Source organism: Protopterus annectens, chromosome 7.part0, assembly GCF_019279795.1.
Source record: "Protopterus annectens isolate FY-2018-M chromosome 7.part0, PAN1.0, whole genome shotgun sequence".
NCBI lineage: Eukaryota > Metazoa > Chordata > Ceratodontiformes > Protopteridae > Protopterus > Protopterus annectens.
Genome location: NC_056739.1, coordinates 1,842,931,820 through 1,842,949,979, shown reverse-complemented (window position 1 = coordinate 1,842,949,979; position 18,160 = coordinate 1,842,931,820).

Genomic DNA, 18,160 nt, shown 5'->3' with positions numbered 1-18,160 from the left:
TCACTGAGGTCCTAGAGAGCTAGACTATACAAAGAAGTTTATTTGTTCATTTGGAGCTCTTTGACTGAAACAGTCTTTTCTTTCTGCAAGTCATGTGGATTTTCTTGGCCTCCTATTGGTGTCTACAAATGACTTCATGCAGTACTTTGCTCATAATTCCCATAATTCCTCTGTCTGATATATCTGACTTATTTGTTTGATATGTCAACATTTCCTGAAGATAATAGCTATTATTGTTGAGCTAACAGTAGAATGTGAGGTCAGCTGAACTCTCTATGTGCTAGGATCAGTGGAACTCCTCTAGCATTTCACTGTTTTAAAGATACAGTTCTGAGGACCTGATGTCACCATGTAGTGCAATTCATTCTGATAACTGTAACGGCTTTTCGACTATTAGCCATGGATCTTACAATTCTCCAGGGTACCTGAAGTCACAATGGAGTCATCCTTTTGCATTATGTGTCAAGATTTTAATAAAAGTTCTTTAATTACGTACTACTAAATGGTATGCCACAATTCCATTGGTGTAGGTGGGGTTACATAATTATGTATGTACATTTTATGTTAATCAGCATACAGATTTGTACCTATTTTTCATGGGCCTTTGTTCAGATTTTCGATGTTTCCAGGTTGAGAGGTATGACAATAACTCACAGCTGGTTGTGAGTATTGCTGGATTTACCCATGACTGGCTTTGTTTGGTCACTCAGGCTTCATCCTCATGACCAAACCACATAATCCATACCTACACCCAGACGTGGGTTTTTGCTATATAATATAACTGCTATTTGTTTATTACTCTCTAGTATGTGCTACTAGTAGGAAATGGGGTGAATATATGATTTCATGAAAAACTAATGTATTTTCATCTTTACCTGATTAATGTCTTCTAATGTATTTACCATATATAACATTATTTACTTTGTTTCTTATATTAAGAACTGATATAATTCATTTTATCACTTGTTCTTGAAACATTGGTTTTGTATTTTCAAGGTCTCATAGTACATTAGCACTGTATTCTTTTGTGATCCACTGTTGTTTTACTAAGAAATAAAATCTAAGCTTTGTTAAAATTACTATGACAGAAGACAAAGAAAGACATAAAACATTATGGGGCTTTCAAATCTCATTTTCTAATGCTTGCATAAAAGCAGTATGTATCTTTCCTTTCTTCTAATAAACTGATAAGTGAATGAAAGCCTGTAAATCAAAGCATCATCCGTATGAGAAAAAATAAGATTCAGATTTCTTTTTATTTGCTTGTCATTTTGTACATCTGTAATGACATGCATATGTCTATAGTAGTACCTAATTAATTAATATGCTATTATTATTAATTTGCATTCTCTTTATGAAACAAATGCCTTGCTGTCAGCTTTTGATTTCTGCATATGTACATCAAAATATTCTGTTTCATTTACAACACATTTAATGCATGTTCCTCGTTGTCATTATTGTGGTTCAAGGGCAGAGAAAATATCTAGTTTATTCTTGTTAATGAACTATTTTGATCACAATTCAAACTACTTCTGTATATCTAAAGAATAATTATTGTGTCACTATTAGTAACAGAGGAACCTTAGATGCTGGAAATATCGGATTACAAACACAAAATAAGTAATGCAATCACATCTCCCGGTGGAGAAAAGGTTTCCCCCCAAGAAAACAGCTCTGATGAAGAGTGATGAATATGATGGTGTAAAATACTGCCACATTTATCTTTATGGCTTCTATGTGGCTAGGGAGAAAAAAGAATTTGCCTTGATAATAGCCAATATGCTATCTCATATGCTGAACTTCCAATGTATGCCAATGTTAGGCATTTACATTCCCAGCACTTTATAATAATAATTAAAACTAGTATATACTTCATATATATGATGGATGCAAGAATCAGTAAATACCCCAGGCAATGCCTGACTGCAATTACTTTCATTAGTAAAGTAAGATATGTGTAACTGCACCACCAGGGCCAGACCAGGATGTAATCTGAATGTAAAATAATAAGCCCTATGAATGGTATTATTTATATAAGAGTAATTGGCTGAGAAGCATTTTTTATATAACTTGAATGAATAAAGGGATTTGTGTATTGAGCTGTAGCTAATATTTACCTGGGAGAGAGTCAAGTAGTTAAACCTTACTGCTGTGCATTGTGATTATCTGTGTTCCAAAACTGGTGGAAGTATGGTGAATAATAATTGCTGCAGAATTTAAGATCAACCAGCATCAGAAACTCCAGTACTGAACAGATAGTCTTCCAGGAAAGGCTAATTCAAAAGTATTAACATCATTACTTGAGTTGGAGCAAGACAGCTGTTTAGTATTTAGAACTACTGCATCACTGTCCTTGGTTCTTGTGTTTGCTTCTTGTCTGGGATGCCTTCAGTGAATTACGAGTATGTCCTCACTGTGTTCATATGTGTTTTTACCAGGTGCTGTGGTTTCCTGTCTCATTTCAAAGGCATCATGTAGGTGAACTAACATAATCTAAACTGCACATGTAAGTTTGTATTACATCTACATGTGCATGTGGCAGGATTATTCTCTATATTTTATCCCCACTGGGTACAAGAATAGGCTCATGTCTCCCCCAAATCCTGTACTGGAGAAAGTGGTTAATCAGTGAATGAATTAGCACTTTCCTACATATTGCTAACCAGCCAAAATGCCACACCCAAGAAAAAATGTTCCTTCCCTATCAACAAAAAACAGGGCACTCTCAATTTTAACATTACAGTGGAAAGGCATTATGTTTTGACACAGAAAATCCGATAAACATTTTGATTTTCTAAGTTTAATTTCACCATGAGTGTTGGGTTTCTAATACTATGATGGGAATGGACTCCATTCCTAAGTCAGGGTATTGTTAAAGTTCATGAAATTAGTATTGTTTCAATCTTTGATGTTAGCCAAAAGTGATATTTGCAGCACCCGTAATATGTCCATAATTGACTCCTTCTGAAATTCATAGATTCATAGATCCATACATTGTTACTAGGCTATCAAACTGGTGGGGGGGGGGGGCTTTCTAAGCCTAGCCATGTTTACCTGAAAGAATGATGGTGTCTTGTATCCAAATAAGACATTGAAGGCATTTATAAGCTACCTCTGTCCATAAGGGACATGGGTGTCAGGCCCAGTGTAAACTTCCTATTCCCCATCCAGTGGTCAAGGTTGCACTTAAACTGGGTAATCAATGAACTCAGCTTCACATGGATGGGAAGCTTGTTTCATAGTAGGGGCTGCTTCTGGGACACATATCCATCTCTCCAGCATGGTCTGTTTAAAGTCATAGACAAAATTCAGGTCCCTAGACATTGTATTTCTAATACTCTTTGATTTACAAATATGTAGGAGATTCATAAGTGTGGGGTCTGCAGTTGCCTTGTAAGCCAGGCATAGATCACCACTCAGCAATCTATAGGAGACTGAGTAGTGGGAAAGGGCTTTAATGCACTTTACATAAGTCAGGTTGGTTACACCTTGTAATGCCTTGTATTCTTTATGTAAGCAACCTCTCAGGTCACTCTAGCTGCTGTATATGCCTGTGGTACATACCAATTTTTTTATATTTATTTATTTATTTATTTGACATTTGTTTACCAGGAAAGTCCGACTAGGTATGAGCCCATTTTCAACAGAGGCATGGGAAGAAGAGCTCCACAGTGCAATTTAAACCAAATTACAAATCAATTAAGAGAATCACACAGAAGTACGATTTGTGGATACAATAAAATAAGAAAATAAGCAAATACAAAATATAAATAAAGCAATAAAGTTGAACATACATTATACAGAAGATAGAAGAGCGTTCCTAATATGTATGTTACATAATAATGCATGAAAATTTTATTACAGAAAAAGTAATAAGTTGTAAAAACTATATACCCTTTCTGGCAAGAGATTTAGGCAGTAAATTTCAGTCATAATTTCTGGGAGAGATAAAGGTTAGTATAAGAACAGAGAGAAAGAACATTGGAATGTTAAGGAATTATAGAAAGGTTAGGCTAGAAAGTAAGTAATGCAGGAGCATTGTACTCTATGACTGGTATAATAAGGGCAATATACAGTGGGATAATGACCTCTTTGGACCTAGATGCCATGCCCTTACTGATAAGTTGTGCAACATAAAAGGATGTCCTCAGCACTATGGCCACATGTTGGCTGAAGGGAAGGCTACTGTCTACGTGCGTACCCAGATCCCTGACAACTGGGTCATATGGAGTTACATTTATCGGTAGCATATCTAAATGTGACTGTAGTTTTTTTTATTTAGCCTGTTTTTCTACTACTATTGGAATTCTTTGGCTATCTTTCTTTTCTTTTCTGCCTGCAAATACTGATATTTTATGACTTTGTGTGTCTCGGTACATGAGGCATTGTAATCCCTAGATGTAGCAATTTCAATGATCATTGTTACTTTTATTTTTTTCATGGACTACTCTATCTGGTTTTCTTGCATCTCTCTTTTGAATTGTTAGTAATGTGTGATCCTATGTGATGTGTGAATCATCATTCTCTGTAATTCTTTGTGGTTAATGTTTCCGATATTACTTATTTACTTCTAGATTGTAGTGTTTGCACAATTCCCAGTGCAACAATTTTGACACATTATTCTACCTTTTAGTGTACAGGCTGTTTACCATGAGTGTATCACACCCAGCAACAAGGTGTGCAACTGTTTCCAATTCTTTTTTAGGAACCTACATTTGCATGTTTCTCCTACATGTTCAATGGACCTTGTAAACCAAAATGTGCATAGTCCACTGTTCTGGGCTGCCATTATTTACCTTTCATCCTTTGGTTTAAACTCATCTCTCCTCAACCATTCCTGTGTCAATTCCTGATCAACATGAGGTTGTTTCAGGAGATCTCTATACTTGCCACTATCTTTCTGGCATTTGCACATTTCTTTTCTTCTCATCTGATCCTTCTCCTCAGATTCTTCCTTTTGCTTTTTGGTACATTCAGTAGCCGTCCAATTTTTGCATACTTCTGGCTTGATTTCCAGTCCTGCTTGTTACTTGAATGCTTCTACTAAACTAAGCACAGAGGTCATCTTAGACTTCCTCTCCTCACATACCTCTCAAATTCTTAGCACAAAAAAATCTGGACAAAGCCTATCAGAATTGGGGGGGGGTGCCCAAAAATAGGGATAGATTTTAAATGCCTCTCTTATAAACTTAGAAAGTTGATAGAATAACAGGATTTGTCTTAGGGTGCATTTTTTTTAAGTATATGAAGTTCGAAATTCTAAAGTATATCATTATTTAATGACTTCACTCCTCAGATTATCCCAGTAATTTGCCTAAAATAAGACATTTTATGAGAAACAGTCCAAAAATATGAGACAAACATCTGGACATTATGTGAAAATATGGACATTTGAAAGATATGTCTCCTCATATTTTAAAACTTTCATTATGTTTGTCTCTGATAAGGTCAGCAGAAATGTATGCAGTTCCACGACTGCAGATCTATGCATGTAATCAGTTTCAATGAGGTTTATGCCACTTTCAGAGAGCAGAATACATAATATTGGTATATACTGAATTGTATATATCATTTTCTAATTGTGAAACAATTGTTCTTTTTGTTTTTCTGTCCAACTGATCTAATACCTTTTGGGGCCAGTCAGTCACACTAAACCTGTAATATAAATCAGGATGAGCAAATGGGTTTATAGCTTTGCCTTTAATCTTAGATCTAAAGTCTGTTTTCAGTATTAGTTTTAGTCCTCTGAAGTATTTCTTACTGAGTTTTATTCACATTTGTTCATGTTTTATTGCTGAGCCTTCATCAGTTCCCAAATATTTATACATTCCTTCCTGCTCAAGCTTTTTATATCACATTCCTATCCTCAACTGCTATTTTCTCAGCACTGCAATTTTCCAGTTTTAAATGTTGGTTTTTCACATTTATCAAGACCAATTGGCATTCTCATATCATCTGAATAAGTTTTAACCACTCACAATTGTGCTTTCAGCTCCTCATCTGATGATCTATACAGTTTTAAGACATCCACAAAAAGCAGATGAAAAATATTTAAGCAAGTTTGTTTTCTGGGAGCCAAACTGTAATCAAGACCAACTGTTAAGTAAACAGCTTAATGGGTTAAGGGCAAAACAAAACAAAGCAGTGGCAATGACTCATCCTGGAATACCTTTGAATTGTTATCCCTGGGATAATAATTTGTCCTTTGTCATGACTTAATTGCAATAGCTGTTGCCACTATTTCATGGTCACTGTAATGTAATTGATTAGTGTAGGAAACATCTTATACATCTGTAAGCACCCCTTTACCCATGAATGTGGGATACTGTCAAATGCTTCTCTATAATCTATCCATGTCAAATACTGTCAAATACTTCTCTGTAATCTATCCATGTCAAACAGAGATTCTTCCCCCTTTTTACAGTTTCCCATTATGGCTTTATTTAGCAACATATGATCCTTTATTCCATAAGATTATCTTTTGTTATCCTTTTGTTCTATTACCACGACTGAGTTTTCTTCTAAATGACTATAAACTCTGTCTGCATCAGTTCTAGTCTATGGTTTGCACATTGCCAGAAGGCAAGTTATTGGTCTATAGTTTTTAGGATGGCTTACAGGTTCCCCCTTAAGGAATAGGATCCTTTTTTCTGTTATTAACCAGTCTGGTGTCTGTTCGGGATGCACATATAAGTAATTCTGGCTCAGGGCCAAATGATTGTGCAAAGATATTAATACCTTTTAGCCAGAAGTTAGGCACTCAATCTGGTCTTCTGATATTCCAGTCAGAAGCTTTCTTAATTTTGTTTCAATTTCTCTGGCCATTACTTCATTCCATTTTATACTGTGTACATTTGAATTTATTGCTGTTTTTTTTACATTTTTTAAGCATTCAGCATCTTTACTATGTTCCACATGGTCTTCATAAATATTTCTACAAAATGTGTCTAGTTTTTTCCTTTTTTGTGGTGGTTCTATTCCTTTTGCTTTTTTCCACAGTTCTCTGTAAAACTTTTTGGATCACCAATTAATTGCTTGTTTTGTACTTTTCCTTTATGTTTATTCTCATATCCTCTAAGTTTTTCTGCCTGTGATTATATCTTTACTTTGTCATTTGCAATAGTGTATGACAAATCCTGGTTTGTTCTGATACTATGAGTTGCTTTACCACATCTACCTTTCTAAGTATTTTTTGATCTGTTCCTTCTTCCATTTTCTTCAAACAGTGACACATCGTGTCTTAACTGCTTTATAGTTTTCTCTAGTCAGTGCTTCCATGATGGTATTTTATTTCTTCCCCTCTTTCCCTTATTGCTCTGTATTGTGTTTTTGTGGTAAGACTTTATCTGTTATCAATTTAGCTACATAGTACGTTGTATTTTCTTCTGTTACCTCACATGATTTTCTGTTAATAGTCTTGATTACTGTGTTCATCTGTTTTTTAGCATTCTAACATTGTAGGCCTTATTTACTTTCTGTACTCTGTTTCTTTCACTGATCTTAATATCTTTATTCATCTCTAGTAAACCAAGCAACTCTTCCCTTAGATAATTTCCTTCTAAATTGAGGGCACATTCTTTTCTCTCTGTTTCCTGTGGGCATTCTAAAGAAAGTTCCAGCACATCTTCCTGTGGCATTCTCTTCAGCTGCATTCTGCATCACCCATTCCTCCTCCTTATGGGAACTCCTTGGCCCATTACGCCACAACATCCCTGCATCATAGTTGCCACTGTTTCCTGATTCTTCCCTTGGTGTGCAACTCCAGCTGAACATTCGTACTGGTTTCCTACTGAAAGAGCCAGAGCATCATCATGCGGCAAGTAATAAGATTCTTCTGGTTCCACTTGTTTCTCCTTAAGTTGGGGAGTCATTGTTCCATCATGCTGCATCATTACCTGAGTTGGATTTTACACACTAAATCCTTCACTTCACAGGTAATCCATAACTTCTGTTTCTATTTCTTTAAGTTCTCCATCACTAATCCTCTTTTCTACTATCCCTCTTTGCTTTCTTATTTTTTGTATTGTGAAGTTTTTCACATCTCGGTGCCTTTGCCTGTATTTCCCTTCAAATACGTCTGGTGGTGCTTTTTATATTGATTCGTTTTGGTTTCTTCTTTGAACAGATATTGTGCAACATCAAATCCCTTGTTCTTTCCCATGTCCATATTTATTTTTCAGATGCCGCCTGCTTCATCTATTTCTCCTTACTTTGGGACTCTTTGTTCCATCATGATGTGGCGTAACCTGTATTAGACTTTCTACATGAAATCCTTCACTTTTCAAGGATTGCATAACTTCAGTTTTCCTTTGCTTAACTTCTGCCTTACCAATCTTCTGTTCTACACACACCCTTTATTTTTTTATTTTTGTATTGTGAAGTTTCCATATCTAGGTGCCTTTACCTGTATTTCTCTTCAAATATCTTTGAAGCTGCTTTTTTATATTGATTTAGTTTGGCTTTCTCATTTGCGTAACTATTGCACCATATCAGATCTCTTTTTCTTTCCCATGTCTATGCTTCTTTTTTATACATTTAAAATCCCTGGGATTTGTTCTTTATATTTTCTCACTTCCTCTGTCATTACTTTTTCCAGGCAGCCCAAAGTCTCTTTATCTATATAATGTTTTTCATGGATCTGTTGTATTAATGAGCACAGATCTGTATTTGAAGCTTTTGACAGTTTATTCTTGTGTAAGTATTTTCTTTCCTCTAATTTCTCTCTTAATCTTTTTGAATATCTTCTATCTGTAAATTCTGAACTTTTTGCATAATAGTAACAATACATCATTTCTTCCTTATCCTTGATAGTCCAGTCTATCATCTTTATGGCTCTATTGGTTTCTCAGTTTTTGTGTTTTTTGTGAACTACTACTTCCTTCTAGAATGGGGGTGAGGGGATCCTCCCCCTGAGCCTAGCCTAACCCCATTGTAGGAATGTCTCCATGTCTTCAGAATTCTACACTGACATTATTTATAGTCCTGGCACCAGTGGCATACCAGGATTGGGAAATTTTTATCCTGGGACTTATGCACCCAGTTGTCTTTTTTTAATTTTTTCACTTAACTCACTCCATGATATATGCTGATATAAGATGCATTGTATATATCAGTATTGTCTTTGGGAGATTTTGTGAAAACAGGACCCACCACATGAGGATATTCACCAAGACTTGAGGATGACTTCATTTCCAGCAGTCCTACTCTTCTTTTGTTGCTAATTTCATCATCTCTCCATTCAGATTTCATTCTAACTGTACAATATCTGAGATGTACGTTGAGATGCCACATATACATTTAAAAGTACTGAGTACATTTTCTTTTGGCACATTTTCATAGGAGTCACAGGAATTATAAAATAATTTAGTCTGATGACCATTAATACCTTGACAATATCCATCCACAGATTGTAACTGTACTCCTTTATTTGAGGAGGGCTACACCAGATAGTTGCAGGGTGATTTGTGGGCACCTAGTCAATAATACAGGTTCTGTTTGAACAACTAAATCTGCAGGTAAAGAGTATTCCACAAATGAGATAACGTGTTGTAATGAACCTATCACTTCACTGCATTTTATTCATCTGGTGAAAAGTTGGGTCTCTGTTACTGGTGTTTGCAGACCTAATATACTTATAGTGATACAAAAGATCAGGTACAACAGGGCCTCTAATTGTTCACCAGCTGAGGCATAGATCACCCTTCAAGAATCTGTAAGATATTGATAATAGGACTAGAGCTTCTAGCCTGTCTTGGTAGGTCAGGGTCCTTCAAACTATAATCTTCTTGGTTAGGAACCTTTGGAGCTTCTTTAAGTGTTTGATTTTTCTAGCGTGGTACATTGTAAAAGGGGTCTTATACTCACTGTGTGGTCTAATCAATGACTAATGTAAAAGAAAAATGACCGGTGGATGTGGAAGAAATACCCTTAGGTATCATTTATGCTAAGCAGAAAGTCAATCAGACAACAGTTGTTACATGATGATCAAAGGAGTGGGAATTATCAATGCAATTTCCGAAGTCACTGACTACATTTTTATTTTGTACAAGCATTTTATGTATACAAGTATGTGAGGTAGGGGTTGTTTGCCAAATTCAACAATTCTATACATTTTTGCATTTAATTTGAGCTTATTTTCACTATACCAGGCATTTATTAAGGTAATTTCCTTCTGAAGGGTACATGCATTATAAAGGCTCTAGACAAATCGACCAGTTTGCAGTCATTTGCACACTTAGTTAATCAGAAGTCCAGGTCTAGAGATTAGAGAAGAAAATGCCAGAAAGGCAGGGTCCCAACTGAATTACATAAACTGCATATTTTAGCCAGTTTGCTATCCATCTTACATGTTAAGATCTATTTTTAGGGCATTTAGTTTGCATACTAGGCTCACATAGTGTATAATGTCAAACTCTGTGTGAACAGCATGACTACCATCTAAAGCCAGAGTGATTCTCTCAAAGGCGTTAACAAAGTTTAATACGCAAACTAGCCACTTGCCAAACCAGATTGGGAGTCAAGTCTAATAAGATTTTTGATATCATAATTGATGGGATTAGTTACAATTCATTTTAGTGCTTTGCAGATAAGGCTCATCAGACCGATGGGTCTATAATTAATTACAGGGGTACATGGTAGAGCTTGCCTTATGGAAGGGCATCACCACCACTGTGAACCACAACATATGAACAAATGCTTTAGCTAAACTTAGGTTACTATGTGCAGAGGTTTGGCAAGGGCTTGTTTAGCACCACTTATTAAATATCCAGGCATGTTGTCTAGACCCAGTGAAGAAGTATTTTTGATCAAAACATACTCTTTGATGATAATATAGGGCTCAGGAAATTCTGGAATTTGTGGAGTTTTGACAGATGTTTCAGGAGAAAATTTGCAGTGTAATTATTTGCTAGTATTTTGGTAAACAGTATTGGGTTGTAGTGGATAGTGTCATTTAGAACAAATTCTGAATGTTGCTGGGTATTGTGCTTTAATTTTCTATCATTGCTAAAACAGTTTTTAAGAATCCTTTGCTTCAGTATTTAACTTAAATGTATAGATATTTTATTAGTCCTAATACTTCAATTCTGTAGTATTATTTTTATTGCTGTCCTTATCATGCAAATGTTTGGACATGCTGTATAATTAGATGAGTAATTTTTCTTATTGTAAAGTTGTTTATTTTGTGGACTACCGGGATGGTTTGTTTTTGAATTTTCCATTGTTTTTGGTTTGTGTGAGACTGATGACTCTTTGCATTTATAGAACAGGAAATAGAACTCCTTTGTGAAGCTTACTGTTATGTTAGCATCAGAGCTAATACCTATGTAGGCTAGTTTTGAGTTCTTATTATAGAACTGAGCAAAGCTTGCTCATCTAAAATGCTTAAATTTAGATATATTGGTTCAATGGGCTTTGGAGAAATTCTTATTAAGTCCACAAACTTCTGGGCATACCCTACATCGGAGGTATAGCAGCTCCAGTTAATTAAGGGGTAGTTGGAATCTCACACACTAATGGAATCTTTGTTAGTAAGGAGTTCTTTGTTTACTTTTTGGAGTCTAACACGATTGCCAGGGGACATGGAGGATGTCCTGCAGCAAGCTATGAGTTGGTAGTTTGCCTTATTTAGGATGATCTAGAGTTCTAAGAGTTCTGTTTGTAGAAATCTGCCTCAATGTCATATATCATTGACAAATACAGAAACACATTTGCAGCTGTAATCAGCTGTAATCAGCCCTGAAGGCATGGTAGGCACAAAAATCCAGGTAAGTAGTGAGTACTTTCATTACAATTAAACCAAGTCTCAGTATTATACAAACATGAATTTGTTCCAGATGTGGAGGGCCATGAGATCAGGCAGTTTGTTGCTGAGACTCCAGGCACTGAGAAGAGCCAACAATGGGGTTGATATGTTTTTTGACATTGGAATGCCCATTAACGTGACCCTGTCTAAAAAAACGGGGACTATGGGGGTATCAAAAGGGTTTAGCCAGTATTTCAAAATGTTGGAACCAGATGTTCAGGCCATCCTTTGTAAAATAAGTTGGTCTATCATTCATCTTATCTCATGCTGACATATTCCAGATCAACTTAGAATGACACAAACTAATAAACCAATTGATGAAGTCAATTATTTTTCCTTTGTGTCAAAGCATAATTCTTGGTGAAAGAAGGAAGGATTCCATTCACAATTAGTCATACATATGTTTGTCATGTGCATGGAAAGTCCTGGTGTGTCTCTCTTTATGGTCTTTCACTATGGACCACTATCATGTTGCAGTAATATTTCAACTGACTTTAGGGTACTTGTAAATGTCAAAAATCCTGAAACCTGAAACACAACTGACAGTACGTCTATCAAAGTCCAACCTTGTGAGTAGAGAATCTGTATGCTTAATGAATGAGTTACCAACCACTAAGACATTCTTCCTAGTAGAAAGGTTTGGAGTACTAGATGGGAAGTAATCTGACTCATGCTAAAATTCACTGGGAAGCAAATCGTGTCACATGAAACTGCCTGAAAACTTTATACCCCATTCACATGAGTGGCTGAAATCCAATTAATTATGTTTTAGTCCCAGTTGTGATATGTTATTATTCTTGTGTAGCATCAACAGTCTTCATCAGTACTTTGCTTGTTCTGCCCTGCTCCTTAAATGCAGCTAATAACTTCTGAACTTTAAAATCAACTAATTTATGTATATCATCAGGAAACTTCCAATAAATGTATTTGTGACTATTGCAACAGCTTATTAGGAAATACAAAAGAAAAATAATATATGTAGGCCAACCACCACAGTGTAAAACTAGTGTAAAAACAAACAGATTTATTAGACAAATACAGGTTAGCGGTTTTGTGGGGCTACTGCTTCTTCAGTCCATAATACACAGATGAAACAGATCAACATTTATTAAAACAAGCACTCAATAAAATCCCTAAAAAAACATATTCACTTAATAAACAACCAATGAAAAAGTAAAACCACTTACAAATCACCGTTTTTCATTGGTTGTTTATTAAGTGAGTACTTTTTCTATATTGATTGCTTGTTTTAATAAATGTTGATCTGTTTCAACTGTGTATTATGGTCTGAAGAAGAGGTAGCCCTGCAAAAGTGCTAATCTTTATTTGTCTAATAAACCTGTTCATTTTTGCACTGGTTTTACGCTGTGATGGTTGCGCTACATATATTCTTCTTCTTTTGATTATCTTTTTGTAGTAGGGCTGCCTTTAGCATTGAGGTTCTTTTACTTTTTGTTTTTATAAGGAAATACAACATATGCTTAAATCAAAACCGAGATAAAGTAAAGACTACTAAACTACAAGGAGAAATGTCAATGATTACACAAATGCAGTAGATGAAAATCAGCAATATCAAGTTCCTAAATTATTCCCTGTAGAAATTTCTGTTCCACTGTAATCGGAGTTTCATATTATCGGTACATAGGTTCATAGGTTGGTACTAGGCTATCTGCCCAAAGGCATTTATAAGCCTAGTCAGAATGTGTTGGCTTCACGCCTTAGATTAGTTCCCTGTGCCTCTGTCCAGCAGAGCCACTGAAGTGATCCCCAAGGTAAACTTTCTGTTTCCCATCCACTCATCAAGGTTTCTTTTGAAGAGTGTTAGTGAGGAGCTCTGCCTAATGTAGATTGGGATTTGTTACAAAGCATGGGACGTCTCTGGGACACGAATCTACCCCTCCAGCACATCCTATATGTGGTGAGGTTTAGATCCCTAGAGCATGTGGCTCGTGGGGATAAGGTTTTCTTTAGGTGGAGCATGTCCATCAATTCTGGGTTGGACATGGCCTTGTATGTCAGGCAGAGATCACCTCTGAGTAGGCGGTATGCAACCGAGTACAACTGGAGTTTCTTCAGTCGAGCTGCATAGGGCATCTGTTTGAGGCCAGTGATTCTCTTGCTGAGGTACTTCTGTGGTCTTTCCAGCTGTTGCAGGTGTCTTGTAAGGTACATCCCAGATGGGGCATTGTACTCTATGATGGGTCTGATGACTGATGAGTAGAGGGGCACAATGACCTCTTTTGATCTGGATGTGAACCCTTTTATGATTAGGTGGGCCACGAAGAATGATTTTCTAACCACTTTGGCAATATGGTTATCAAAGGTGAGATTAGCATCTATTTGGGTCTCCAGATCCCTTATTACATCTTCCGTATTTAGGGGACTACCACCTATGTGGTAGTTTGTGGGTACTTTATTTTTTCCAAAGGGGATGACTATGCACTTTTTGGCATTTAGCTTGAGGCCATGATTTTGACACCAGGTATCCATCTCAGTGAGACCCTTTTGGAGGATGTCTGTGTCAGCCGGAGAGTCAATTATAGTCCCTAGTTTGCAGTCGTCTGTGAACTTTGTCATCCATAGTCCTCCTGTGCTTGACTGTACCTCTGATAAGTATATGCCAAACAGGAGGGGTCCTAGGACTGAGCCCTGGGGAACGTCACTTGTAACTGGTTTAGAGTTGGACCTAGCTCCCGCAACTCTCACCATGTGGGTTCTGTTCATGAGCCAGTTGGCAACCCATCTTGTGATGTAGGGGTTTATGTTCAAGCTGGTGAGCTTGTCTATAATACCAGAATGGGGAATGGTGTTGAAGGCCTTAGCGAGGTCTAGGTAGGCTGTGTGTACCACCTTTCCCTCGTCTATAGCCTTGGTAACTGTCTCAAAGAAGTCCACCAGGTTTAGGAGGCATAATCTGCCCTTAACAAAGCCAAACTGGATAGGGTCTAGTGTTCGGAGGTTCCCAATGTTTCTGTTAATGAGTTCCATGATGATGCGCTCCATAGCCTTGCAGACCAAGCTAGTCAGGCTTATAGTGCGAGAGTTCCAGGGGTCTGTTGTGGCTCACCTTTGTGGAGCAGAATAACTATTGCTGTGTGCCACTCTATGGGTATGTAGCCTGTGGAGAGGCTCAGTTTGAACAGTGTGTTTAGGTGAGGGGTTAGTTTGTCTTTGAGCTTGTGTAGGATGCAGCCTGGGACACCGTCCGGTCCCATTGATGCTGTATGTTTGGCTTTGGCGAGGGCTGTTTTAACCTGAGTGTCTGTGATTTCAGGGACTCTACATTCTTCTGGTATGGTTATGGGCCCTTTTGGGGGTGAGAGGGGGGTGAAGTTTGCACTGAACCTGTCTGCCAGGATGTTGGCAATATCGGTCGGTTCAGTGTATTTTGTGCCATTCTGCAATAACTCCGAGCAGATCTGAGCATTGCCACTTAGATTCTTGACATAGCTCAAGAATGCCTTGTGGTTATCTTTGGAGTCCTTGGCAATTTTTCTTTCAAAACTCACCTTGGATGATTTTATGAGGGATTGTAGTTTCTTGCTAATACTCATCCGGGATGTCTTCCCTTCTTGGGATTTTACTCTTTTCTGTACTAGTTTCCTCCCCTAGTATAGCTTGTTTATGACAGGGGTCCACCAGACTGGTTTCCTTTTCTTGCAGGAGTGAGTCTTGGTTTTGTTTGGGATGGCATGATCCATGCATTCTTGTAGCTGCCCGTAGAATGCATTAGTAATGGATTTTGCAGCTTGTACAATTTTATCCTTCAGCATGGGGGCGTTAAAACTTTCCACCTCAGTCTTAAGTAACGGGAAGTTTGCTTTTGAAAAGGTTTTCATGGTGGTTTTCTTGTCCAGGGGTGGGGGCCGAATATGGATATCCAAAGTGATTTGTTTATGGTCAGATCTAACCAGCAAGGGGTTGACCTCTGGTGGGGAACACTGGTCGCCCATCTTGATGATGACCAGGCCCAATATGTTGTCACCTCTGGTGGGAGTGTTGACCAGTTGAACCAGGGAGTTTGAGTTTATAAATTCTAGGAAAAGTTGGGCAAGGGAGTTAGTACTTGTGTAGTTCTCCCAGTTAATGTTTGGGTAATTGAAATCACCCAATATTAGGGTGTTTGGTAGACCTTCATCTTTCCCAGTGCTTCCAGAAATGTGAACTGGGGGTCATGGGACATGGTGAGTGATCTGTAGCAAGCTACAATTTGAATTGCAGTTTTTCCCATTGTTAGTTGCACGTGGATGATCTCTGAAGCATTGTGCTGTGCCACTAACCTGGAGGTGTGGGTATCCTTGATGAATATGGATATGCCCCCACCTCTTGTATTTCGGTTTTGGTTCTGTAGCTGAAAGGTATGGTATGTGTTGTAGCCTGGTAGTGCTGGGGTGCTCTCTTGAGCCTTAAACCAGGTTTCTGTTACTGCACATATATCGATTTTCTCCATACCGAGGAGTGCCTCGAGTGCGTGCATTTTGAGGTTTAGACTTTTGGCATTGAGTAGCATTACTCTCAGTTTTTTGTTACTTGTGCTATTTATGGCAGTAGGTTTGTCTTTTGAGCCTTGCCTAAAAAAGGCACTATGGGGGTGCAAGAGCCTTGGCCAGTATTTGAAAGCCTAAGGGTGACAGGTGCAAGCCATCTCTAGTGAAGCAGCGTGGCTTGTCGAGCATGTCATCCCAGGTGGACAGACACTGGATCCCCTTTGAATGACACCAGAAAGTTAGCCAGTTGTTGAAATCTAGAATTTTTTCTTTACAGCGTGGTATCATTCTTGGTGAGGGAAGGATGCTACTCAGGGTCAGGGTCATACTGACCTGGGCTAAGTGATCAAAGAGCTCTTCCATGTCTCTCTTCATGTAGTCCAGGGAGATACGGCTCAGGTCATTCACACCATCATGGACAATGACAGTGAAATATTTGTACTTGTTCTGAAGTGACCTGAGTGCTTGTGTTATGTGGCGGATCCTGGCACCCAACAGGCAGCTAACAGTAACCTTCTCCTTATTCAGCCTAGTGAGTGGGATGTCATTATGCCTGACTATAGAGTCACCTATTACTAGTATGTTGGGTATGTTATTTTGCCTTAAACGCTGGGATTGCATGGCACATGGTTTTGTGAAGTATGTGTTTCATGGTTTGAGTTGGGGGGTGGAGGTTGCTTGGATGCTTTAGAAGATTGCTACAATTTGAATTACAGTTTTTCCCATTGTTAATTGCATGTGGATGATCTCTGAAGCATTGTGCTGTGCCACTAACCTGGAGGTGTGGGTATCCTTGATGAATATGGATATGCCCCCACCTTTTGTATTTCGGTTTGGGTTCTGTGGCTGAAAGGTATGGTATGTGTTGTAGCCTGGTAGTGCTGGGGTGCTCTCTTGAGCCTTAAACCAGGTTTCTGTTACTGCACATATATCGATTTTCTCCATACTGAGGAGTGCCTCAAGTGTGTGCATTTTGAGGTTTAGACTTTTGGCATTGAGTAGCATTACTCTCAGTTTTTTGTTACTTGTGCTATTTATGGCAGTGGGTTTGTCTTTTGAGCCTTGCCTAAAAAAGGCACTATGGGGGTGCAAGAGCCTTGGCCAGTATTTGAAAGCCTAAGGGTGACAGGTGCAAGCCATCTCTAGTGAAGCAGCGTGGCTTGTTGAGCATGTCATCCCAGGTGGACAGACACTGGATCCCCTTTGAATGACACCAGAAAGTTAGCCAGTTGTTGAAATCTAGAATTTTTTTCTTTACAGCGTGGTATCATTCTTGGTGAGGGCAGGATGCTACTCAGGGTCAGGGTCATACTGACCTGGGCTAAGTGATCAAAGAGCTCTTCCATGTCTCTCTTCATGTAGTCCAGGGAGATATGGCTCAGGTCATTCACACCATCATGGACAATGACAGTGAAATATTTGTACTTGTTCTGGAGTGACCTGAGTGCTTGTGTTATGTGGCGGATCCTGGCACCCGACAGGCAGCTAACAGTAACCTTCTCCTTATTCAGCCTAGTGAGTGGGATGTCATTATGCCTGACTATAAAGTCACCTATTACTAGTATGTTGGGTATGTTATTTTGCCTTAAACTCTGGGATTGCATGGCACACTGGTTTTGTGAAGTATGTGTTTCATGGTTTGAGTTGGGGGGGTGGAGGTTGCTTGGATGTTTGCTTTGGAGGTCTCTGTTGGTTCTGCAGATTTTTATTTAGAGCCTCCGAGTATGTTTTCATGTGTTTATGTTTGTTTTTTGCCTGTGCTAGTTTAATGGGTCTATGTGAGACTGGTGATGTGATGCAAATATTTCCCTTCTCCTCTTGACTGTCTGATACAGTCTTGGGTTGAGAGAGCTTAGCCTCTAGTTTGGCT